At 37.6% G+C, this 26,034-nt stretch overlaps 1 pseudogene; it reads left to right on the top strand.

The window, feature by feature from the left end:
- Window positions 1–12,449: 12,449 nt before the first annotated feature.
- On the top strand, window positions 12,450–16,911 carry LOC113336775 (annotated as a pseudogene).
- Window positions 16,912–26,034: the final 9,123 nt, after the last annotated feature.

A 26,034-nucleotide genomic window follows, 5' to 3' on the forward strand; every position in this document is an offset into this window, starting at 1 on the left:
ACAACTCTGTTTTCTTCCCACACGTCTCCCGTTAGCTTCTTTCCTGTTCGACTCCAAACCGATCAAAGGCTCCTAATTTTTCGATTCCAAAACACCTACCATATTTGATTCAATGCGACAGGCTGGTATGAATTGATTTGAACGAGAAAATCTCACCAAAATGATCTCGAGATAAATGGAGAATATCCTCCCGTACGTACACCCCTGTTTTGTTCCATGCGAGATTACATCCAAAGTTAGTCAGTTCTGTTGACATTATCCACCCTGTTTAGTCAAAATACGATGATTCCAACCCGTTTCAATGATTTAGTCTCCCTTAAACTCTTCAAATCTTCCACAGAAAATTCCGCAGGCGAAAGCAATTTTCCCGCCAAAACAATTATTCAAAGGAGGAAGGTGGAGTGCCTCTAACCGATACCGGGGTGCTTATAGACGAGGGGTGTAAATAGTAAACAAAGTGCCCTTTAGTAATTGAGTGCCCCTTATCCAAAGCAGGGATCCATATAGTAGTTGTCCTCTGAGTTTCTTTTAACAACTTTTTGAGCTGATTTTTCCAAATGTGTTTATTGCCCGAAAACACCTAAAAACACACAAAACACCATAATAAGTATGAAATCGAGTACTAACAATACGGAACATTGAGGACAAATTAGACACATAAATGCGTCTATCAATAATCATTCTCATAATCAAGATAACGAGGTTAGAATTGGTAACACTACTTGTTTAAATGAGGTTCAGTCATTTTCATGTTATTATAATGATGATGATGAGGATAGTAGTAATGAAGAATCTGAAATATGTAGGCATAATGATCAGGAATCTATTAATCCAATTGAGCTTTATAATGATTCTAATTCAAATCCAAATAATTTTTATGATTATTCACCTATTCAAAAGGACGAGGATTTTATTAGGGATACCACTTTTTTAGACGATGTAGTTTTTCCTTTTGACTACGAAGCCGATAGTGGTTTAGAGGAACGGGTTTATAACGAAAATGTCGTTTTAGAGTCTAGCAACTTAGAAACAATAGTCTTATACGAAGAAGATAGACCCGTAAATATGAGTAAAGATGCACTACCTGATAATAACTTAGAAGAATCTCTTGAGTATTTTAAGGACTCTGAAGATACGGAAATTCAAGAAATAGTTAGAGGTCTATCTAGAGACACCGAAAACTCTAAGTTTGGGGGTGATTATCACCTTCCTAGTGCCTTGCCTTTAACTCTCAGAAAATCACGTCACATAGGACTTGATATCTCTTCCTCGACCATTTTACAAGATTACCTTCATACTTGTTTTCCTGAACCTAATGATGTCCAGGAAGAAGTTCAGTCGTTAGAAACCCATCCTCTGGTTAATGTGGTTTACCCAGGCTATGATACCCAGATTGACTTTGTTTTCCCACCAAATAGTTTTCTTCCAAATGTGGGAACGTTTATATTTCAAATGTGTCGAATATTAAGTTGTGAGACTAAACCTAAATGCTTTAGGAAATTAGAATCGACACATTTGCTTAAGAATGACCACTACTCTCTCTGTGGTCAACTGTGTAAGTCAAACCTGATTGACTTAGAGGATCCTCAATTATTTAGGTTATTATTTTGTGATTCTAAGTTCTTATTTTAGTTTTTACAGACTCTAGGACCTAGTAATTCGGATCTCACCTATGAAGAAACGCAACCAATGAAAATATTCTATTTAGACCCTTTCATATAACCTGAACCTGAATCACAATTAGATATAAATTTCTTAATCAGGAAACTAGGTAAGGGCATGCTAGTCTTGTTCACTTTCTTGGTTTATTGCAGTTTCCTTTGGTCAGCTCTATTTGGTTTTGAAGACCCGTAGTTATTTCGACTGTTACTTTATGATTCGAGTTGACTAATCCTTTCCTAAGACTTTAAACTTAACACTTCTTGGGAGGTAACCCAATCTCATGCAACACGGTAACATCTTTCCTTAACTCTCTTGCTTCAAGCGGTAACAGTTTCTCCTTGTTCATGCTTTTAATTTTATCTTTAAAACATTGTGGACAATGTTAGATTTAAGTTTGGGGGTATGGGAGAAACTTTTTAGTTGCAATTATTAAATTACAGAGCCTAGAAATTTATGCCTATTAAGGTTTGCACTAACCAATCTAAGTGGATGGGAACATATTGATTGTAGGAGTTGAGGAACCAATCTAATTAGATGGAAACATCTAAAGAGTCTATTCATAAAAGCACTGAGATCAGGTGTTAGAATTAGAAAAAAAAAACATGGTAGTTTCGTCATATCTCGTGATGGAAACATCTAAAGAATCCTGATCATTTTTTTTTCTCCTTTGTTGTTACCAGTGCTAGGGTGAAATAGAGTGATTGGGATAATAAAAAAAATAAAATTTGAGACCAGACCATCAGACCAACCGGAATAAATTCAATAATGTCGACCACTGGAACCCTTGTATATGCCAGTTGTGTTGACCTAGAGTTAGGATTATCGACTACTGGTCCCCTTGTATATGCCAGTGTGTTGATATTAGTCAGACCGGTATCTCAGTCCATTAGGGTAGGTTCACCTTAGTCAACATCTACGTTTTTTCTCTTTATCCATCTTCTTAATCTTTCCATGTGATTGGTTGACTCTGGTTATGATGTACAGAAACTATCTGAGTAGAGCTCTGTGACTTCTATTTAAAATTTTAGTATGCTTGAGTGCAAACTCGTATACAACAATTGGAATTTCGCATCAGGGTACTTCATCCCGTAATCAATAAGTATGCCAACCAAGGAGGTTCTTTAGTGCATTCCAAGGTTCTGCATAGGTAGCTAGGGTTTGGAGTATAAGGTTTTGTGAGTACAACTCTGGTAAACCCTCCCGATATTAACTCGGTCACTAGGGACACCTAGTGAGTTAGGATTTTATTTTTCTATATTAGTTTTGCTCGAGGACTAGCAAATAATAAGTTTGGGGGTGTTGATAGACACAATTTTGTGTCTAATATGTCTCAATTGTATGTATTGTTAGTGCTCGATTTTGTATTTATTTTTGTATTTTATGTCTTTGTAGGTATTTATAGAAAAATAATCCCTTGCGGCGAAATGGGCTCGAAAAGTAATGTTTTACACCCAGGACAAAGTACTAAAGGCCCCCCAGAAATGCACCGGAAGCACCCCATAAATGCACCGGTGGAACCCAGAAAAAATGTTAGAAACACCCCAGAAAAATTACTGAAGGCACCCCAAGGGACATGTGTTATTCGGACTCCAGCCACGGATAAGGGGCGACCAATGGATAAGGGGTGACCTTCTTCACAAATTCAAAATATCATTTTGGGGGGAAAATAAACTCACTTCACTGGCAGAATTTCAATCGAATGTTTGGAGGAGTTTTTGTGTGATTCAATCGCTGAAACTTCATGGTAGTTGTGATATGTCCTAATAAAGCTAGTATGGGTGTTTTTACCGATCAAATTTGGCTGGAAAATCCGTGAGAAGAAAATAGGGAAGCTCATGCATGGGTGAAACATTTCACGGGATTGCATGAATTTTGGAGAACTTGAGCGTGTTCTGCACATGTTGGATGACTCGAGAAACACTTTGGACCTTGATAAAGATAAATAAGGAGATTTTACAGCTGTGGAACGCGTGCAGGAGAAGAAAATGGGAAGAAAATATTCCCGGGAATATTTTCTTCACATCCGCGTAATGAAGAAATATTTTGAAGTTATGACGAGATTCAATGCGTGAAATGGGTATCAATAGGTTCATGGGATGTTGAAGAAAGGGTGTCGAGAGTTTGGGGTCGAGAGGAGGGCCAGAGAATCAGAAATCACGAGTTTCCCAAACTCTGTTTCTGCTGCTGATGATGAAGAACACGAAGAACAGACCAGCCAGAGCAGTCGTCTATGAATAGTGATTGCTACGACCGCTCTGGGTCGTAGAAATACAGATACACCTCATTGTTATCGTTGTTTTGTGACGCTTTTTGTGGGTCACACATTAGCTGTTTTACACCATTTGAGCAATAAATAAATCTTTTGAGCGTGTTTTGATCATGATGAGATAAACCCCAACACTGGGAGGACGGAGGAGGCCGAGCTTCATACATGGGTAATTTTATTAATTCTTTTTAAGACTTTTGCATTAAAAATTATTTGAAATATGATTTGATTAAATTGGTTGTCATTTGATTAGACGGGTCATGCTTAGCTTAGGTGATTTGATGTCCCATGCTTAACATTTACAATCAATGTTTTGAGAATCTACCTTGGCAAAAATAGAGTCCATATTTATATTTCTTGAGCTAAAATTGTTGAGAATAGATAAGTGAACCTTATGTTATAAAGATTGGCTAAATCCTTAGTCCCGGTACTCTCGCCCATTGTTAATATTTTTGTGTATATAAATTTATTAAATCTAAAAATTCCATTTCCTTCATAAGTCTGAAAAGAACCCATCCTTATCACTATCTACAACAACCATTTGAAAACCCATCATCTCATCAGGAAACCATTGAGACACCCACCAGATATAGAAACACTTCGTCTCGTTTTCTTTTCGAACAAACCCTTTCGACTTTGTAACCAGGGTGGTACGCATTTTTTCTTCATCGTCTGACAGCTTCATGTTGAGGTTCCCTGTTATGGGAAGGTTCAGCAGAATGGACACACTTTCTAAGGATATATCCATTGCTCCCCACCTGCATATGTCTGTGTGAGTATCTGGACACCACCTGGAGACGAAAGCAACCAAACCCAGGATGTCTTTCCTAATTTTATGTGACGCAGAAGCCGCGACAACATCAATGATTTGTGCCTTGGTCAAACTAGCTCTTACACAATCTTGAATTATCATGAATTGCATCCATTTATCAAAGGAACGCAATGGACTCACGGAGATTTTGAAATCAATAAGAGAGGCAGAATACTCTTTCCTCTGAAGACAAAAAAGTATTACATTCCCGGGCGGAACCGACCGATCCCCTCCTTCACTCTACGGACCGGTCAGAATAATTGGCACATGCTTAAGATGACTTCTCCTGGTAGAGACTATCGTGAAGAATTCATCATCCATGATTGGCTTGGAATTGCCAACATCCTTCGATACGGCAGAAATTGTTGACATCTTAACGAAAATTCTCTTACGCTTCTTTCACCTCCGAGATAACTACAATGGAACAATACGAAAAAAATTATTACGAAAAGTACTGGGAAATCATTTTATCACACAAAAAACCCAACCTTGACGCAAAACGATTTGCTTCGAAGTTATAATGCACATAGGAAAAGAAATGGGGACTGACAGACCCTGCATCACTATCTCATGCCAAGGCCGCACCCTGCAGCGGGAAATACGCGCCCGACCAAGGAGGCGCTCCCCACCATAGGAATCATATGCACGACCATATCAGGGAAAAGGGTAAACCCTAGAATCTAATTTTTCGCAGGAAGGGGGTAACGGTTACTAGCACATGCATGCCTACTTTACGCAGTAATTAAGGAGGCCAACATTATTACGGTATTCACGCTTAAATGTTACTACAAGCTCATACAAAGCATATCTACGGTTAAGATTCATACCAACTCAGAAGAACAATATTTCTACAAGTTCATGAAAAAGATACGCCCATGGATAGGGTTTGCACTAACAAAAAAAAGAGAGGAGAAAGCAAGGTAAAGAAGAAGTATTGGAAGACATACCAGGAATTCACTTGCCCGCTTTGCTTTACTGTTACCACACAACCGAAATAAAATAGGTGAAATAAAAGGAGAGGCCGACCCTCCTTTTATAGGCGTCATACTTAGGAGTTTGAACAAGGAAAGGATTTCCTATTTGAGCCAAGTAAGGAAAAGAGGAAGTCGGTCCCGCGAAGACCAATTACCACGCCAAAACCGTTCGCGCATGCTTCGCCTCTCCAAGACCGCGCCATGCCTTGGACCCACATGTCAAGACCGTTCGCCATGCTTGCCTATCCAATGACCGCGACATGCCTTGGATCACACATGCCAATACCACCCGCCATGCTTGACTCTCCAAATATCGCGCCATGCCTTGGCCCCCACATGCCAAGTCGTTCGCGCATGCTTCGCCTCTCCAAGACCGCGCCATGTCTTGGCCCCACATGCCAAGCCGTCCGCGCATGCTTTTCCTCTCCAAGACCGCGCCATGCATTGGCCCCACATGCCAAGCCGACATGACTTGCCTCTCCAACACCAACAACTCGCCGATCCAGCATCACGATGTTCCCTAAACCATCCAAGGTAATACATGGCCTGACTAAGCCGACAATTTTCGTCTCACCCCTCTACGGTCTGCACCACCAGTACGATTTATGTAAGGCCTCCAACACGGGAAGCACAAACTCTCTTTATCTCTCGAAAAGGTTAGTCGAACTTTCCTGACCATCTTATCGTGACTTTATTTGTTTCGATTTTCGTACTATCCTGTCACCATCTTATGCTTACCTAGATCGGGGACTTAATGTTGATGGTGATTTTTAGCTTATGGTTAAAATCGTAAAACTGTGCATCCGGCATGACGTCACCATGACCTCTAGCGCATTTATTGACCATTATCACATTTCTTGAATCAATCAGCATGCTTACGTAAGAATTACTGGGGTACCTTTTTTCGACACAGGTCATGTTCCACGGCAAAACCCTTTGCATTGAGTTCGCCTATACCGAAACCCTAATTCTCATGCTACCGTGCCAAGGCATGCTGATCATGCCAGCCGTACCACTGTGCCAATGGCAAACTGTGCCAGCCACATCTACCGCGCCAAGGCATGCCAACCATGCCAGCCGCACCACTGTGCCAATGGAAAACCGTGCCAGCCACATCTACCTCGCCAAGGCATGCCTACCATGCCAGCCGCACCACCATGCCAGCCACATCTACCGCACCAAGGCATGCCAGCCGCACCACTGTGCCGATGACAAACCCCCCCAGCCACATCTACCACGCCAAGGCATGCCGACCATGCCAGCCGCACCACTGTGCCAATGGAAAACCGTGCCAGCCACATCTACAGCGTCAATGCATGCCGACCATGCCAGCCACACCACTGTGTCAATGTAAAACCGTGCCAGCCACATCTACCGCGCCAAGGCATGCCAACATCTACACCACTGTGCCAATGGAATACCGTGACAGCCACATCTATAGCGCCAAGGCATGCCAGCCGCACCACTATGCCAATGGCAAACCGTGTCAGCCACATTACCGCACCAGGGCATGACTACCATGCTAGTTGCACCATACGCCAGCGGCATGCCAAGCCCTTGGCCCCACCATGTCGAGTCAACCGCACCTTGCCTTGGCCCTAGCCATGCTAGCTGCGCCATGTGCCAACGACATGCCAAGCCCTTGGCCCCACCATGCCTAGCCAACCGCACCTTTCCATGGCCCTAACCATGATAGTCGCACCATGTGCCAGCGTCATGCCAATCCCTTGGCCCCACCATGCCAATCCAAACGCACCTTTCCTTGGCCTTAGTCATGATAATGGCATGCCAACCTTGACGCGCCACCATGCTGGCCTTCCCTATGCGTCAACCAAAACGAAGGTGTGTGACAATCGACGGCCGCCCTTCAATCCTAAGAGCAAATCCTAGCCGTCCAAGTTTACCAGACAACGCATGTTAAACTTTGACCAAAAACCCTAGTTTGGCCATGCTAAACTGCGCCAAGGCATGCCATGCCAATGGCATGCCAACCTTGCCGCGCCACCATGCTGGCCTTCCCTATGCGGCAACCAAAACGAAGACATGCGACAATCAACGGTCGCCTTTCAATCCCAGGAGCAAATCCTAGCCGTCCAAGTATGCCAGACAACGCATGACAACCTTTGTCCCAAACCCTAGTTTGGTCACTCCCAAACTGCGCCAAGGCATGCCGCGCCAATCACCTTGCAGCACCAACTACCTTGCGCCAATCGAAGGCATGCAGCCATATACGGTCATCTTTTTCATCCCAGGAGCAAATCCTAGCCATCCAAGGTCGCCATCCAACAGATGGTAACATTTGGCTCAACACCAAACCCTAGTTTGGTCACACCCAAACACTTGGCCCCACCGTGCCAAATGTACGCGCCATTGCTTTGGCCCCTCCATGTCATCGGTGCCACCAAGCCCTGGGCCACACCATGCCAAGCCAACCGCACCTTGCCTTGGCCCTAGCCATGCTAGCCGCACCATGTGCCAACGGCATGCAAAGCCCTTGGCCCGACCATTCCAAGCCAACTGCACCTTTCCTTGGCACTAGCCATGCTAGCTGCACCATGTGCCAACGTCATGCCAAGCCCTTGACCCCACCATGCCAAGCCAACTTCACCTTTCCATGTCCCTAGCCATGTTAGCTGCACCATGTGCCAACAACATTCCAAGCCCTTGGCCCCACCATGCCAAGCCAAACGCGCCTTGACTTGGACTTAGCCATGCCAATGGCACGCCAACCTTGTCGCGCCACCATGCTGGCCTTCCCTATGCGACAACCAAAATGAAGGCGTGCGACAATCAACGGTGGCCCTTCAATCCCATGAGAAAATCCTAGTCGTCCAAGGTTACCAGACAACGCGTAACCTTTGACTCAAAACCCTATTTTGTCCACGCCAAACCACGCAAATGGCATGCCAACCTTGCCGCGCCACCATGATGGCCTTCCCCATGTGTCTACCAAAAAATAAAGTGTGTGAGGATCGACGGCTACCTTTCCTCTTAAGATGCAAAATCTCGACCGTCGAAGGTCACCAAGCTAGCAAGTCCCCCAAGCTCGACCTGCCATACGACAACAATATGCTACATTTTTTCCACGAAAACATTCGAGACATCAACACATATCACAAACTGGAGGATCCTCTTTGGGTATTGGTTTGGCGGTTTACAGCATGGGGAGTACACTATGCCCGTCATAAGGAAGTGTCATAAGGATGAGGCGGTTGGTAAATACAGGGAGTAAGGGTGAAACGTTCTTTTCTATGGAACATCAACTTCATGCGTTAACGGTTACCACCTCCTCTCATTTACTCACCAATTTTCCATTCCTTAATGAGACCAGAGTACGTTTCACTTCGACTTGTATAAATAGGTCTTACGTATTTCCACCGAACAACAAGTTCAGTCAGGAGGATACAACACTTAGGAAACATTTGCTATCTTTCTATCTGTTATCTTCTCACTTTCTGATACAAGTCGTAGAAAACAACTACTCTTCCAGAATCAACTATTCTGGTTTCAACACTTTCCTTGCTTCCCTCCCCAAAACCAACCCATTCTTCCTCACTTTGTGACCGAAGCAATTCTGGAACGGCCATTTCTTGGTTTAGGCCGGACTTGTACAGATCGTTCTGTCGAATCTAAAGTACTCAATTACAGTACATTGTTTAGGGTTTAAATTCGTTTCTCACCCACACAACCGAAATTACCGAAATCAGTATAAACCATTTTCCCCACAAATACTAGGTTATAAAGGACAAATTTATATTTGTAACCAGGACATAAGAGTGTCGGGAATTGAGTAATCATGTTGTCAGAGTCTCTTTATTATAGATTTTCAAGGCTTCATGCAGCTCTGAATTCAAGATAAGATAGCTTGAGACCTAAGCAAACACTTTCTCACTTTAGATAAAGTTATTATTAAGGATTTATAAAAAAATGAATCCACTTGAGAATGCTAGACCCTGCATCAGGAAGTTTACTATGAATCAAACTCTTTGTTCTTAACTTTCCGTTTCTAAGATCCATATCGAAACTCAATTCTCATATGGAAAGTGGTAGTTAATCACAAGGCTCGTATATCACTCACGAATTAAGCATGTGAAAAGTATGCCTGGAAATTACACAAATGAACATGCTCTATGGTCCGCTTATGGAACCGTGCACAATGATGGTACATAGTGGAAGGTATGTCTTTGAACTTTCAAGCACTTAGCGATGTCCAATAACACTCAATACTAACCAATGATCCACAACCCCAAAGTGATTTTTTGAATATATTTGTACTAGAAGCGTTTATGAGAGTTTTAGAAAAACTGAACATAGTCAATATATAATAGTTCGTGACCTTTTGTTATATTGAAACCCTATAGGTTTGCAAACTGGTTTTCTAACCGCTGGCAGTTTACGAAGACAGACCGTAAGATTTTTCAAACTGGGTTTGCAAAAATTTGCAATTCGTAATACGTATTCAATTGGTTTGTGTTTGCAAACTTAACCACATTCTGGAACTCAGATGTAAAGGGCTCGCAAACCGGGTTTGCAAACCTCTATAATCTACAGAATTCAGACAAACTTAGGAAACACATACAAGTATGTGTATCTTACGCCAAACAGTTCTAAATCTCTCATAAATAATTTGAAACATTACCAATAGCCATAAGAGTATGCATTTTTGCTTTGAAAATTTCCAAATGATCAAATTGAAATAAAAATAGGTTTTGAACAATAAATTGTTCTGACTAAGGTTCTAAGGATCTATGGACATCCATTGCTTGAATCATATTCTGAGATTTTAACCAAGACAAGATTGAACTCGAAATTTCTTCCTTGCAATATTAAATCTACTAAAATCATACGACATAATCTCAAAAGGTAAAATGATAAATATATGCTATGAGTTAATAGGATAAGTCAGACTTCATATACCTCTTTGTTAATGAAGTTCTTGCTAATGTCTTCGTTTGTTCTTCATTCTTCAATCATTGAGGGTTATTAAAAATGAGAGGGTACCAAGTACACCACCAAATTTTCTTTCGACAACCACTATGGACAAAACCTAATACAATTACAAGTATATATGATTAAAGATCCTTGAATAATATGTATATAGAGTTTATATCTTCCGCAATCAATATGTCTAGACAACGAAGTCTGTGAACCTGATTGTGTAGAAGATTTCTTGGACGATCTCACAATCAATATCCAAAATCAATTTAATTATATCCAAATCAAGAGGATCCAAATTCTTCAAAGTACGAAACTTGGTATCTATCTTTCAAGATATGAATTCTACAAGAACAAGTCTCATAATTGATCACAAATAATAAGAACTTGACTACCTAGACCGAATACGTATTACTTGTACTATTCTCTATGATAAAAATAAAATAATATTATATGGAAAAGGAAAAATACAAGACACCAGAAGTTGTATTAACGATGAAAAACGTACTTGCAGAAAAACCACCGGACCTCGTCAAGTTTTTAACACCAAACTATATTAAACCGCTACAGACACTAGCCTACTATCATCTTTCGAACTGGAATACAGTTGAGACCGAATTAATCCTCAAATAAATTTTGTTACAGTCGTGTTCGTTACGTCCCTTGAACCTAGAAAGGTTATGCGTAATGATTCCCTTAGCTGACGTCCTTTACAGCCTAAGAGTTGCTTCAACCTAAGTGAAGACTTTCGATACCAATATGTATCAAACATGTAAGCCTATTTAACTTCCCTTTAGATCGTTTAGATCAAGGCTTGGAAATCCGTTTGTTATAGACAAAGCTAACAAATCTCTTGAATCCATAACACTTATACCCAGTTAATAGAGAAGCCTGGATTACTAATCACATCTCAAGAACAATCTTAAACTCTTAAATCGATCTTGCCATAATTAAGGAGATATGCTTGTAATCAATCACATCACCCAAGTCTTGTTGGAATTTAAAATATTCCACTATAGTTTCATCAACACGACATTGTTAACGGTTCTCATACTTCGCAAACCCAAACGACCTTTATTATACAAACAATAAGCCTTTATTTTCAAGAGCTACCACAAAATTCTTACTCTTCAAGGAGTCCCTAGTCAAAAAAAAAAATCGTATAACTTTCTCACATTTATATCTTACATATGATTTGATCCAATCCTATCTTATAAGTATATGGATAAAATTTCAGATACGAATTTGAAGTGAAAATATTTCATTGTTCGGATTTCTGACTGAATTCATTTATTTTGTGATATCTTCGGAACCGTAGTCAAATGCATACGTTTGAATCTCTCTTTCTGCACTTTTCAGAGGGTATGATGACCTCAGATTAGATATAGTCATAGCTTGTTTGAATATCATTCCCGAAGTTGTTTTATGATTTCAGAAAACAAAAAAAATCAAAAATTAATTCGTGCACGTAATTTCTGAATGATTTCTAAAAACATAAAAATTAACTTTCTCTGGCAAAAGCATTTTTGCTTCTATTTTTAAGAAAATGAAAAAACTCAATCTCTGATGCCCAGCAAAATATCTTGAATTTTTATTGAAAAGGAGCCAAGTTCATTCAAAAGTTATAAGAACCCAGAGTGAAACCCTTGGTACTAAGGGACTGGTTCGGTTCTGATCAAAATTCATCATTTCAATCATTTTTTTACTCCAAAAAAAATCTGAATCTGTAAAATTCTGCAACAACAACTTCTTCTTCTTCTAGTTCTGTCCGTGGAAGGAAGTACTTCATCTTTGTCTAGAGATGAGTACAGGAGCGGCTGCTGCAAAGCCATAGTTATACCCAGCACCAACATACAATTTTGTAGAAACAAATTGGGATACTGATGAAGATGCACCAGGCCCACGTTGTGGACATACACTAACTGCTGTTGCTGCTACTAAATCACATGGTCCTCGTCTGATTCTCTTTGGTGGTGCTACTGCTATTGAAGGGGGTTCTTCTTCTTCTGCAAATTTTGCAAATTTGTTGTGTTTTTTTAGGGTGGAATAGGTCCTGCCGGGCATTCGACCGATGATCTTTACGTGCTTGACTTGATTAATGATAAATTTAAGTGGCATAGGTGAGAATTGAGGTCAATTCAGTTTCCTTGCCTGTTTATCGTTGATTTTAAAGTTGTGGTTAAAATTCTTGCTTATTTTTTTGTGGTCGTGTGACTGTAGAGTTGTTGTTCAAGATCCTGGTCCTGGACCTCGCTGCGCACATTCAATGGACTTGGTTGCTCAAAGATATCTTGTTACTGTTAGCGGCAATGATGGTGAGTCCACTTTGCAGTAACTTTCATCTGCATTATCCTTTGAGCCATGTAGATAATGTTGTTGATCATAGTTCAAGTAGACATTATGTTGTAAGGATTCCTATTTTATTAGTCTTGGATGGTACCACAACTTATAATTCTGCATTGAGAGCAAAATAGAAATAGAAACGCCTAATGAAAAACCAGTTATGAATTATGATAAAATGAAATATGTGATAATGTCTGTACCTTTGCAATCACTGTTTTCTAGAGCAAAAGTTTGTTCCAATTTAGCTTAGCCAAGCGCATTGTAAGAAGAAGAAAAAAAGTAATAGGATAATTGAGGAGCAAAATAGAAATAGAAATACCTAATGAGAAACCACTTATGAATTATGAGAAAATGAAATATGTGATATTGTCTGTACCCTTTGCAATCACTATTTTCTAGAGCAAAAGTTTGTTCCAATTTGGCTTAGCTAAGCGCATCGTAAGAAGAAGAAAAAAGTAATGGGCGATTTTTTATGGGCACTTTAAAGATTAGCCTTCTCTCTTTCTAATTTGTAATCAAGACTTATTTTGATTTCGATAAAGTACACAACAGAGTCAGTATATGTTTTGTTTTTGTGTTCATATGCTAGAGAACCTCTTTCGAAGATAGCAATATCCAGTATCTTGTAATGTAATCTTTCAGTTATTTTACTAAGAGATTTGGTAAAAGCTATGGGCTGGAACTAAATGCATTCCACCATGAGCAATGGGGGTTGATTTCTCATTTTGTTGGCAATGGCAAATTGCTACTATTAATCGATACCATACATAGGGATATTTTTCTATGCTTTTGCGTAGAATATATTCCTCATGATCTCACATTTAGATTTTTTGCTAAATATGACCAATGGTTTTGATTTCTAGTTCTTTTGTAGGCAAGAGAGTGCTGTCAGATGCTTGGGCCTTGGATACAGCACAAAAACCATATAAGTGGCTGAAACTCAATCCTGAAGGCGATTAACCTTGTGCCAGAATGTAAGGCAACAGTTAGTTTCTTGTTTCTTCACAAGTCTGTTACTGCTGTTGTCTGCTCACAAGTTAGGGTTTATGCTTGTTTCTGAGGGTCCTATAAGAACCTCAGGCTAAGTAGTTCTCCACTTCTAGGGATCAGATTGCATCTTATAATTGCATGATGCTCTCAGATTTCAGTTAGACCTTTTGTGGAATTTGTGTTTGATTGTGTTCATTCTCCACCTCTTTTCTAGGTATGCAACAGCTAGTGCCCGCTCCGATGACATGTTTTTTCTCTGTGGAGGAAGAGACGCCTCAGGCACGGTATGATATGTTCTTGCGTACCACATGGGTGGCAGCTACTTGTGTTACATTTTCCGCTAGGGCCTTTCTTCACTTGCAAGTGGTAGTGATCAGAAAGAGACATAGATACACATGGCTGCTTATCTTTTTTGTTTGTGTTCATCATGCATTTGTGGCAGATCGTTAATTATTTGAACGTATATACAGCCGCTGTCTGATGCGTATGGGCTGTTCATGCATAGGAATGGTCAATGGGAATGGACTCTTGCACCTGGGGTGTCTCCTTCCCCTAGGTATCAACATTCAGCGGTAAGCAAGATTTGCAAGGCCAAGATTTGTTCGTTTGAACCGTAATCCTTTTCTGCTGACTGTCGTTCTTCCATTATCCTTCCAGGATTCTCAGTTGATGAACTTTTACATTGATAATTGCAGGTATTTGTTGGTGCTCGGTTACATGTTACAGGTGGTGCCCTAAGGGCGGCCGAGCAATAGATGGTGAAGCTTCTATTGCAGGTAACTTTTTTTCTTCTTCTTAATCTTTGACGATAATATCGCGGATCCTTCTGTTAAGAATATAAACTATATCCTCTCACCTTTTTTTGTTTTGTTTTGGGTAGTACTGGATACTGCTGCAGGAGTGTGGTTAGATCGAAATGGGGTCGTGACTTCATCTCGAGCAAACAAGGGTGTCGCCGATTTTGATGCCGCTGTTGAGCTTATGCGTCGCTGCCGTCATGCATCTGCATCTGTTGGGGTTCGAATTTACATCTTCGCTGGCCTCAGAGGAGGTGAACACTCTCGAGTATAGGACTGATATTGCTACAGTTTATTCAGCTATATTAGGTATACATATGCAGCTTACATCAGGGAGGTGGCTAAAAATTAATGTTGAGCAGTAATTTTAAATGAATTACAGACTGGCTATTAATTTCACTGAGCAGCAATGTTGAGCAGCAATTTTAATAGTGGAATACTATTAATTTCGATAAAAGATATATACCAAACTGATCTTCTGAATCTGGTGATGTCGGCAGATCAACTCCTCGATGATCTTCTCATAGCGGAAAATTCTCCATTTCAGTCTGACATTAACACTCCAATCTCCATTTCTGAAAGACCTTCAACCCCAAGAATGCCAAAGCTAGTCCATCTACTCCAAGTCCGTATCCAACAAATTCTGATAGCGGAACTGCCAGCCCGACAAATTCTGATAGCAGACCAGCAAGCCCTACTCCTCTTGGCGCAAGTTCAAGGTGTTGTATTTTGAACTTCGTTGCTATGTCTCCACACTATTCTTTTGATTTAGGTTGGGGCTTGTAGATTAGTAACAGTTCCATTTATTCAGTATTGACAAGAAGTCTGTTGACAAACTGGTGGAAGCCTCGGCTGCTAGTACCGTTTGGCAAGCTGCAAAAGCAGCATCTTCCGTTCCCACTGAAGAAGCATCTACATCAGATGGCAACAATGTGCACATTCCAGAAGTCATGTCGGATGGAAGCGATACAGAGGGAGATGTTCGCCTTTTCTCTAGAGCTGTATGATATTCGATTGACTCTCTTGCATATATCTGGAGTTTAATCATTTTTTGTTGCACCCTTTTAAATTAGTTGAGATGTGGAATCCTCTTTTTAGGAGAAGATGCTGTTGGTAACTTTTAGCTTTGTTTGTGAATAGTTCTGTGTTAAGAAATGAGGCTAATTGAGATGTCCTTTATTGTAGTGGTCGCTGCAGGTAGTGGTCGCTAAAGAGACTGTGGGTAACTTGGGTGGGTTGGTTCGGCAGCTATCCTTGGATCAGTTTGAAAATGAAAGCAGAAGAGTGAATCCCTTAAATAATGACCAAGAATATACTAACAAAAAGTTCCTTGCCAGACAGAGGTCACCCCAGGGGTTGCATAAGAAGGTAAAACTTATACCACACTATGCGTGCTGTTGTTACTTTTATGGAAATATGAGGCAACTGGCCTAATACCACACTTGCTTTACAGATTATTTCTTTATTTCTGAGGCCTCGGAATTGGAAAGGACCTGCTAATAGAAGATTTTTCCTGGATTCCTATGAAGTTGGCGAGCTTTGTTATGCTGCTGAGCAGATTTTTATGTAGGAGCCTACAGTTCTGCAATTGAAGGCCCCTGTTAGGATTAGCTGGTGTTACTAATTCTGTTCATTGTTATGATGTTCTTACTAGGAAATGGACAAGGTATCACCTCTTTCTGTTTTTATTACTTTAATTCTTGTTTTACATTCTGGGTTTGTTTTTTAAAAGATTTGAAGCCCTAATTTTTTGGAATTTTTGAAGGATGAAATCGGCTGGGGAACCATCCACTAGGGCAGCTCATGTTGCAGCTGCTGTTGGTTCTATGGTTGTTTTCCAGGTAAATAAGGAACAACAACATGAAAGTTTTAATTGAATTTGATTGAGTTGTGAACACTTTGTTCTAATTTTGCAAATTTGTTGTGTTTTGTTAGGGTGGAATGGGTCCTGCTGGGCATTTGATTGATGACATGACCAGATTGATCTGTTCTATTATCGTTTTTTTTTGTTTGTGAATGTAAATCTTACTTACGCGCCATAGATTTCTAACTATGTAAAAATCATTTTCCAACAGGTGGTAACAATAAATGCGTGATTGAAAAGAGATCAGAACAAATGATGAACTTTCTTGACCAACTGAGATTATCATCATAAGCCTGGGTTGGTAACTTAATTTTTAACTTAAATTGAGGAAGCAGAAGACAAATAAGATGGTAATAGTCAATTAGAGTTAATCTTGATTTTATAGGTGGTGCATAGGAAAAACCAAAATTGAAAAGTAAATTGATTTTTGAAATTGTAAAAGAGATGAGAAATAGGAAAAGTGGGGATGCGAATTAATGATAAGAGTAATGGACAAATTTCTACTAGTATTTTGTTAGCTACCTTGTAAAAAATGGGTTGTAATAATAGATGACACTTTTGGGTTTTATATTAGGAAATTTTGATAAAGTACCCCACTTTAAGGGTACCCACAAAATAAGTGCCTCCGTTTTTTTCAAACTTGTTAAAGTGCCCTTCAAGTTAATTTTTTCGTCTGGTCCTATAAAAGTGGTCAACTCTCATTTACTAAGTCTAAAAAGTTGATGGAAAATACTTAACTACCTGTCTAACACAAAATCCCTAATGCTAACGGCGTCTCCATTTCCTTCTTCTTCTTCTTCTTCATTTTACCCGTTCTTCTTCACTGTCTCTCTTTATTTCAGCATCTTCTTCGAATCTCGTACAACAACAACTCATTTTTCAGAGTTAGGGTTTGGTCTTGTTTGTAGATGATGTTGTGAGTGAAGTTAGAGTTTTTATTTTGATTTGATTCTACTTTTGGACAGAATGAAGAAGCAACAAGGTAAAATTATTTTATTTTGATTCTGTTGTTAGGAAAGAAAAAGAGAAAGAGGATAAAGATGATGCATTGATGGTGTATCTCTTGGTTTGAATTTATCACTGCACATCAACGTGATAAGTTTTAATTTTGTTTTTGTTAACATATATGTTTGATGATTAATTGATCAAATTGGTATGGTTGCTTCGAAGTTTTGTCAATTTGAGATGATGGGTTTGTTTTATTTCATCTTATATGTGATTGTATGAACCCGAATTGATAAAATAGGGATTGTGAATGTTAATTTGGTGATTATGGTTCTTAGAAATTCAGGGTTATATCGTATATCAATCTGTTTTAATAATTCATGAAATGGGTAACTTTTATTTTCATGTTGTCTAATGATTCTTCGATTTAGTTGAAGTTTGATTCCCAAATTTCTAAAACCAGGTTCTTCATTAGATTTAGGGTTTTAATGATTTGGGGAAGAACATGATTGAGGTAAATTGGGTAAGTGACAGAGTTTATGTTGGGGTTTTCAGTTTTCGGTTTGTAAATACTGTATTTTCTAGGTTTCTGGATGTGGTGTTTTGATCCATCATTCCTTCCATGAGCGTGAAACTGACGAATATGAAGCTGAAGTCGAGTCATTTTTCGAGTCAAACCGCCAACACTCATAAGATCGGACCAACTCTAATGAAGGGTTCATTGGACCTTTTGCATCTGCCACCTAAGCGTTAACGTATTTTCACGGCAGTTTTCCGTTTTTTGAATAAAACAGTCAAGGCAAGGACACTTTAATAAATTTCTAGAAAACGGGGGTATTTTTTTAGTGTAAAGTGAAATGTAGGGGTACTTTATCCAAAATCCGTTTATATTATGTGACATTAGATTATGTGTCACTAGAATGTTGAAGGCTACTTTTTGTGAATGCTAAAATTTTCCATTTTCCTGCACTTGTGTTCTTCCATTGCTTTGCATATTGGAACACTGTTTACTTCAATTGTTTACCCTGTAGCTTAATTGTCAGTTGTGCGTGGAAAAATGAAATCAGTGAGATATCTTTCTTTGATTGTTTCATGATATTCCACGAAAGGTTTCTTGAAGCTGGATCATGTCTGGTACTAGGTTCATATAAATACACAACCGTTCAAGAGGTCAAAAGAGACAACAACTACTGAAGAAGATACAAAATAATTCTTAATAGTTGGACTAAATGGAAGATAAGACGTACTATAAGATCACCGATTAGAGAATGGCTACGCACTAAGACGACGGCTCTTCATCCCCCCACTGTATTCCCAAGATGATTTATCATAAACACTTCCATTAAATAGGCCGACATTCTTTAGAGAATATTCTATAGCATGCATAGCAGAGAAATACATAAAGCACAACCCAAATTATGATAGTATGACATATTTGCAAACCCTCTCTTGACATTGTGGCAGTTGAAGAATTTTCCCAAGATAGGAACATAGTTGTACTTACCAGAAATGAGTTGCATTTCCGAACCCAAATGATGACCGAAGGATTTTTGTTTGTTTGTTTTGTTTTGTTATTTTTTCTCGGTATAAAAGGTTGGTGTGTTATAACAACAACGAGAAATCTTAAGCTTTCTTGATGATCAAGATTTCACAGATTGCAAACAAAGAAGAAGAAGAATAATAAAATATTTTTATTACAGGTGATGAAAAAGATACATTGAAAGACACAGTTCAAACACATTTATTACAAAGGATTTGTGTTGTATGAATCAGACATATAATTTAGACAGCTAACTCGGAAACCCATACTGACTCAAAAAACCAAAAGCTAAGTCAAGTCAAAAGGATTTGACTTGACTTCCTATTAGCCCCCCTCAAACTGAGAATGGGAACAAGAATCAGTTTGAAATACAACAACAATATTTAAGGGACAGTAAAAGAAACATGTTTTATAGTTTTCACTATACACATTTGAGATTATGAGCTGAGTATATCTCACTTACATATTTCTCGAAATATGTGTTGGTGAGCTTTCGCTTCGACCAAGTTCGTCTTATATCATGAGAAAATTTCCGAGTAACATCTTATATGGTTTGTGTGATACAATCATTTGGTGTAAGACTTGTAAGGTTTCAATAATGATTATTTAATTGTCTTGAAAATTGCTTTGATGCTAATAGTGTGTGAAAACGGCTATTGACATTATAGAAGAATGTTTCAATGATTGAAATAAAGAGTTTATGATGTAACCATCTTTGGATATAAGCATATATAGTGTGTTCGCACATTATTGTATACGTCCATATACCGGAATCCAAAAGTATGCATATGTGTGTATACGAAATAGGTGAAGGAGACAGATTAAGTATGCATACCCGTAAGCATACTGGCGGAAGTTCTCGAACCAATAATTTCTGCTGAGTTTGGTTTTGGCAAAACTCTTAACTAGTCACCTTATGTATGCGTACCCGTACGCATACTGGCGGAAGTTTTTGAACCGAAAATTTCTGCTGAGTTTGAAAAGTTTACAAACTCAAAACCGGTTGCTTAAATACGCATACTTAAGCTAGCAACTGGAAAGCTAATCCCCACACCTCCTGTGTGTTACTAGTTGTATAACTAGAGTCGATTATCCTTTAACCTTAGGTTTCTTATCGAGACCATATAGGTTAACGACTTGAAGAATTCATTGGGATTGTGAATCCAGACCCACCTATTATCTTTGTAGTTGTGTGATCTGATCTTGTTGTTTCTATCATGTTGAGTGCAATTGAAATAATTGGCTCGAGATTTTATATCTCCGATAGGAAAGATAGAAAAGTAATCACAAATAAACTTCATCTCATCGTTTGTGATTCCACAATAACTTGTTTCACTAGTCGATTAAGTTTATTGTGAGGTGATTGATAATACTAGGTTATTCTTCGGGAATATAAGTCTGGTTTATCAATTGGTTCATGTTCACCTCGATTTATCAAAAGAGAGATCACAAATCTTGGGTGTTTCTGTGGGAGACAAATCTATTCAATCCTATAGACTTTTCTGTGTGAGACAGACTTGTATATCAATTCTTCGACTTTGGGTCGTATCAACTCTTTGTTTTGGGTGAGATCAGCTAAGGGAATCAAGTGCGTAGTTTCCTGCTGGGATCAGAGACGTAAGGAGTGCAAGTGTACCTTGAATAAGTGTGATATTGATTAGGGTTCAACTACAGTCCATTACGAAGTTAATTGGTAGTAGGCTAGTGTCTATAGCGGCTTAATGCAGTGTGGTGTTCAATCTGGGCTAGGTCCCGGGGTTTTCTGCATTTGCGGTTTCCTCGTTAAAAAAATTCTGGTGTCTGTGTTATTCCTTTTCAGTATTATATTTTGTTATATAATTGAAATATCACGGGTTGTGCGTTAATATCAATCAATTAGAATATCCAACCTTTGGTTGTTGATTTACATTGATTGACAATTGAACATTGGTCTTTTGTACCGTTCAAGTGGTTTCACATAATAATCAGGCTCACGGATTTCTATCTGTTCGATTTGTTGATTACATTGTGAAACAGAGATATTAAAACTCTTTGATATACTTTACTCTAGATTTAGTCTGACTGTCTAGTTGATTCTCTAGAAAATGTATTAGAGTAAGTCCTATAAGATTGTCAAATGAATTGTTGGGTGTGGTTGTTAGACCCCGCATTTTCACCTAGGATCTCATATCGAGCCTCTCAACGATTTTAGGTAACTACAGTTAGACTTTGAGTTCCTGGGGAATATGACAAGGGTATGGAGGCTAAATATTTCTCTTGGTTTTTTTTTAGATAGTGAGTCCTTTGCTTGCGAAAACTAAGTACATGTAGTGGACATACACTAGTTTTTTATTGGGCAAAGGAAATGGAACAAATGAACATCATTATTAAAATAGAAGAGATAACCCCATGAAATTTCAGTTCTTTTTATCAAAACGCAGTTCAGAGGAGATTTCCAATTTGCTACAACAATACTCATATAATAATAATCACTTTCAACATAGCTATCAACTTAGCTCTTTTATATAATTATTGTGATTTCGAGAGTACTGGTTGGTATGGAGACCTTATAACAAGAATTTTTTTGAGACCTTATAACAAAACTTTACTTGATTCCCGGCCCAATTTTTTTTCTTTAGTTCTGGTCGGAGCACTTTTTTAGGTGTATTTTTCATACGTTTTATTTTATTTTATTTTTTAAAAGTACCCACAACATACGGATACTCAATTTTCGTAAACAAATTTTTTGGTTTACCATTAGCTTTCGAATTTATGTTGTTCTATGGTGGACCCAAATGTTTTTAAACGGGTAGTAGCCATATGTACAAACTCCATAGTATTTGTTCTTTTTTTTTTATCCTTAACATAGCTAAAAACGCTAATTATATCTCCAAGGGTCATAATAGTGCTTGAAAGTTGTGGAAAGAGAAATAGGAGAGTTGAATGAAATGGATAAAACAAAAATAGTAGATATTTAAACAGATCTATTCGCATGCGGTTCCAAAGATACTGCATTTTAGAATCCCAAACACCATAATATTTTTCACTTCAAATTCGTATCAGGATTATTTCCCATATATAAGATAATGTCCAATCAAATCATATGTAAAAAATAATATTATGTACATTTGGTAGAAGTTAATATGTTACATAATTAAAATAGGGTAGGATATAAATGACTTTTTTTACATAATTTTAATTAAATTTTGAAAAATAAAGGCAAGTAAAAAAAATTTAACATGGATACACACTCTTACTATGTATATAATTACCGATATGGATAATACGTATGCAGATACGTTAGATACTAATTTGTATCTAGTTATATTTTGGATAAAAGATTTGGATATCCGAATTCGATCTATATTTTAAGATCATATTTGATATTCAAATGCAAATTAAGATATGTATTATAAATTTCAACATCTAATAATACTTTTGTCTGACAGTTTCACAACATGCGCTCTTTTTATAATGATACTAAGTTTTTTCTCTATTTATACCCGCGTATGCATAAAAATAATAACTATTTATATTTAAAAAAAAAGGTTAACATATAAAAGTACATTCCAAAAAATAAGTGTTTAATGGAAGATTTTCATATAAAATTAACACATATAAATTGGAACTCCAAAAAACAATGGTGCCCTTAATACATTAATTGATTTCGTGCTTAGTCTTAGATCATCCGCCAAAATAATCTTATTTGTTTTTTCTCAAATAGTAAATGTCAAAACCTAATAAAACTAGGGTCTTGTATTTCTCAAATTAAAGGTGTTTATAATTTTATATTAATTAAAAAAGCCTACATAAAATGTATAAGATTATCAAATTTCTTACATTCTAAAAACATGATTAAGGCTCCGGAATTTTGTTTCTGGTAAGTAATTTACAAAAAGCTAACCACAATTTTGTAATCAAGTTGGAAGTCGTACACTTTTGTTACATGGTTCACCGGGGAATTCTAAAGTTCATTGGACGGCAAAGGAGAAGATCGTATCCCTGGACGATGAAGGACGGACACTTATTTTCAGTGTCATCGGTGGCGAAGCTATGCAATTGTATAAAACCATTCAGTTCAAAATGAGTGTTGCTCCAATCAAGGGTAATGAGAAAAGTTTCTTAATGAAATGGACCATGGACTATGTGAAACATAATGATGATGTCCCTCCTCCAAACGACTTCATGTATATCGCAACTTACATAACTAAAGTCGTTGCTAGTCACCTTCTTAGATAGGCTTAGGACAGGGAGAGATGGCAATTGCGTCCATAAATCCACCATTCCATATTTATTAACACGCGTGCGTGGTAAACAAATATTTATGGTAGAAACACGTGTAAATGTGATTGTGATAATATTTATATGAAATTTTTTCCAATGTCTCTTATATATTGAGGTTCCATCTACCGTAATAATCTTAACATTAATTTCACAACATCCTATGATGAGTATGTTTACTCATATTCCTAGCAATTCTAGTAAGTCTCCACTTCAATAAGAAGATACATCCAAGAGAAAGCAAAAATATAATAATAATGATATATAATTGTGTTAAGATTATTTTTATCAATGACAAGAGTTCTGAAATCCACCAAAATATTTCCTAAATAAACTTGATATTAGAAAGGAAATTTGGGGAAAAGTTTTTGGATATTATACATGATACTTGTTTGTAAGCTTCTCGGCTCGGAAGTATCTCTGATGGTCATGGTGAAACTTTTGATACTCTAAAAAGAGTTTTCTATATTAATATCTTTGATGTATATTATAAAGCCTTTTGTTTCAAAACCACGGTGAAAGAGGAAATTATTAGTATTGATTGTCAAAAACTTTTGAGTCTCATAAAACTTCATACGGGTAGTTTCTTTTCCAATATCTCTTCGTGAAAGATATTTCAAGAATAATATATTTTATGAAACTTGTTGGAAAGATTGTTGAATGTAAGTATTGGGAGTTACTAACAAAGGATTTCTACATTACTTACAAATTTTTGGTTAATTTGGTATTATGATATCTGTCCAACTTTGATCAACAATTCATATTAGAGTCATGACTTTATCGATATTGATGTTAAGAGATTCTTGGATACCTTTTGTAACTTAAGTACATAAAATGATTTTGAAAATTTGCGAACTTGTGGATATGAAAAAATTTAGAACTCAAGACGAAAATTTGTTCACGAACTGATTTGTTCACAAACTGTTTTGGACAACTTTTTTGGTGCACGAATCTTATATTGATTTATGGGTGCACATTTTTCTCTGTAATTCAAGTAAAATTTCTCACATGCTTGCATGATCAATTTCTATTAAGACGTTAAGCTTAACTGGTGTCAAAGTAATCCGTAAACATCGAAACTAGTTCACCAACTCAGCTTTGATTGCAAGCTATCTAGCCTTTTTTATCATTATAAATAGAGGATTCTTTGCAAATTATAATCTCAATCCTGGAACTTTGTGTCCTAGTTGTCGTTAGATTTGTCTTCTAAATACTTTGGTTTCCTTATGAAACTGTATTAAGTTACAACTTTGAAGTCTTCACTAAGAGCCCGATCAGACTATCTTTTACCTGATAGTTTGATATGGGGAATATATATTATGTTGAGAATCATAAATCTTATCTATCTCAAACTTTTTAATTCCACAAGTTTTATATCTATTTGATCTCGTGAGGTAGAATCAATTAGGCATGTCTATCAAATTGTGAAGAGAGTAAGCTATCCCAATTGTTGAGGTTTTCTTAATATCTTATTTTCCCTGAATATCCCCCATAAGTAAACATATTTGCATTACCTTGATTATATATCTTTTTGAAGGAAATCAATAACCTATCTGTTAAAGGAAGAATAATCAATATCTTCACTTCTGATGAAGGAACTTCTACGATTATAAAGGACATTAGCTAGGAGAATATGATCACGTTGGTTCCAGATACGTAAGGAGTACTAAAGTTGAATTTATCAGAGAGTATAATCGGTCTTAACTAGATTCCAGTCTGAAGTCTGATACTATAGCCTGGTGTTTATAGTGGCTTGATACCAATATGGTGTTCAAATTGTATTAAGTTGCGGGGTTTTTCTATACGACTGTAGTTTCGTAATTACCAAAATTTATGGTGTCTTATGTTATTTCATTTATGCATTATATTTTTTAGCTTTATAATAGAAATATCACAAGTAATACGTTAAAAAACATAGAAAATTTTTAAACTCAAACTGTATATAACTTATAAGACTTGTTTTTTGTGAATTCGTGTCTTGAAATATAGATTACAAGATTTTCTCTTGTTAGAAAGGGGCTTGTGTAAAATTTGGGTAAACATTAGGTTGTCCTTGGATATTTATTTTTGAGGTCGTCCAAGAAACTAGTTTTACAATCAAGTACAAAGATCTTTTCGGTTTATCTATACTTATTAATTATAACAATTAATTGTCCATGCAAGTTTCATGAAGTAAAAATTTAGTGGTGTACTTAGTACCCTTTCCTTTTCACAAGTATATGATCTTCCAGTGAGAGATTTTGAGAACTCTCTGAGACGAAGCACAAAACTACGTTCATATTCTCCCAATGACTCCATAAATCGGGAAACATGCTCATGAACATCTCTATTCCCATCATAAAGTGAGAATGGAGGATTGAAATATCCCCTTGTGGAATGGATCTTTTGGATGACGATTGGATATGAATGATGTTGATGATGAAGTGAAATTGGACCCTCGTATCCTCAAAATTACAATATTCTTTCCAGGTCTTCACGAGTGAAGAAGTTGGATTGTTGGATCCTTTACTACTTACATTGGCATCCTTGGCTAATTCAAGGGTCAAATCATCACTTCCGAAAATCTTCAATAAATGAAAGCAAAAATTCTTCCAAGATCCATAATTGTAATCTTGCATCTATTTATACCAATGAACGGACTACCAAT

The sequence above is a fragment of the Papaver somniferum genome, unplaced genomic scaffold (assembly GCF_003573695.1).
Source record: "Papaver somniferum cultivar HN1 unplaced genomic scaffold, ASM357369v1 unplaced-scaffold_154, whole genome shotgun sequence".
In the NCBI taxonomy this organism is placed as follows: Eukaryota; Viridiplantae; Streptophyta; class Magnoliopsida; order Ranunculales; family Papaveraceae; genus Papaver; species Papaver somniferum.